The following is a 1,845-nucleotide window of genomic DNA, read 5'->3' as shown; positions in this document are numbered from 1 at the left end:
AAGGTATTGGGGTCTTCCGTGGTGGCATAGTGGGTAGGCTGCCAGCTGAGATGCCAGCATCCCATATAGCCCTGGTTAGAGTCCTAGCTGCTCCACTTCTTATCCAGCTCTCTGCTGTTATGCCTGGGAAAGTAGTGGAATAAGGCCCAAGTCCTTAGGCTCCTACATCTGTGTGGGAGACCTGGAAGAGGCTTCTGCCTCCTGGCTTTAGTTTGGTCCTAACCTAGCCATTGAGGCCATTTGGGGGAGTGAACCAGCTGATCGAAGATCTCTCTGTCTCTCCTCTCCTTTCTCTCTGTCTCTCTGTTTCTCCCCTTCTCTCTGTAATTCTGCCTTTCAAATAACTAAAAAATATCTTAAAAAATGAGGCAGGTATTGCAAGCTCAGAGTCACTGAGTGTCCCTAGGAGATTGGGGTGGTGCCATTGCAGGTGGCATTCCTAGAGTTGATCCTAGTACTTGGTGTTGAAGGACATGTGGGAGGGACTTGAGAGGGAAAGAGCTAATACAGAGAGACTCAGAGCATAGAGGAATGGATTTGAGGCAGCCTAGGCAGCCCGGGGGTCTCCCCTAACTCCCCATGTCTATCACAGTAGTGTGGAGTTGAGGAAATGAGGAAAAGACTCCCTGGCAGAGGTCCTGTTCTCCAAATACTGCACCTTGCCTTGCTGTGCTGCTTGGCCTATTCCAGTCACTTCCTCTCACAGGGTACACTTAGCATTTGGAAAAATTGAAAACCAAAACACTGTTAACTGTAGAATACCAAATGCTTTCTTCTGTTCTACAAAGTGGTATAGTATTTAATCAGTCCACTTGCAAACTCATGATTAACAGGAAATTATTTCAGTCCAGGGGGGAACCGTGGATATTATGAATTGATTATTTATAAATATTCCGTAAATTGAACAAATCCTGTTATAACAACAACAAAAGACCCGTATGCATGGTGCTGAGCTGTAGCTGGCATGGCAGCTGAGCACAAGACCAAGTTGTCCAAGATCTTGCTGTATGTGAAGATCAGGCAAAGGGGACTGGGCTTGGAAACCAAGAAACAACTTAAAGAGGAAGAAAAGAAATCAGAGCTCTGGTACTTGGATTTGCCAGAACCGAAAGAGAAAGGGAGTTTCATAATAGAAGAGCAGAGTTTCTTGTTGTATGAAAATCTTCGCTACAGAAGCATGTCATTCAGAGGGTTTAATCTTGAGGTTGAGAAATTAATGCTTCACATGAATCGTAAGAACAAAGCAGAGAAAGTCGAAGATGAAACGGTGAAGCTTGATGTGTTAGATGAAGAACTGAAGGCATGAGACCTTGATAGGGACAATTGGAAAAAAGCTTGCCAATTATGAAGAAGAAGCAAATGAAGACATAAGCCAGTCAAAACAAAGAAGATGTTTTTAAAGCCCTAAGATTTAAGCGGATGAACCAAGTTACAGCTCAGGGAGCAGCTCATTTTGGAACTTAATCCTGGTGGTGCACCCTATTGTTATTAATACTGCAGTGTTTATTTGTGAAGAAATGTGTCATGTTGAAACATGCTGTTTTTGAAACAGATGTGTGGTTGATGTTGTACATCCTTTGCTCAATGGTGTTCATCAAGACTGGATCCCCAGCCCTTGACCTTCCAACATACATAAGAAAGGCTTGCTTCATAGAGGTTTTTTTTTTTTTTTAAGCTCGGATTTTTGTTTTAAATGCATCTCTCTAGTCCCTGACCTTGAATTGACTCACAGAAATTATTGCCAGTGTTTATATTTCACTTTATACTATTAATCACATCAAGCCAATTCATATATACATTTTGGAATCAATTTATGGTCTATAAATTCATCCAAAACAAACATGC

At 42.2% G+C, this 1,845-nt stretch overlaps 1 pseudogene; it reads left to right on the top strand.

Annotated features, from left to right (window-relative positions):
- The first annotated feature begins 964 nt into the window (after nucleotides 1-964).
- On the top strand, nucleotides 965-1,408 carry LOC133766873 (M-phase phosphoprotein 6-like; annotated as a pseudogene).
- The last annotated feature ends 437 nt before the right edge of the window (nucleotides 1,409-1,845 follow it).

Source organism: Lepus europaeus, chromosome 1 (assembly GCF_033115175.1).
Source record: "Lepus europaeus isolate LE1 chromosome 1, mLepTim1.pri, whole genome shotgun sequence".
Taxonomy (NCBI): Eukaryota; Metazoa; Chordata; class Mammalia; order Lagomorpha; family Leporidae; genus Lepus; species Lepus europaeus.
Note: the sequence above shows the minus strand (reverse complement) of the source record. Positions and strands in the feature narration are given on the sequence as shown.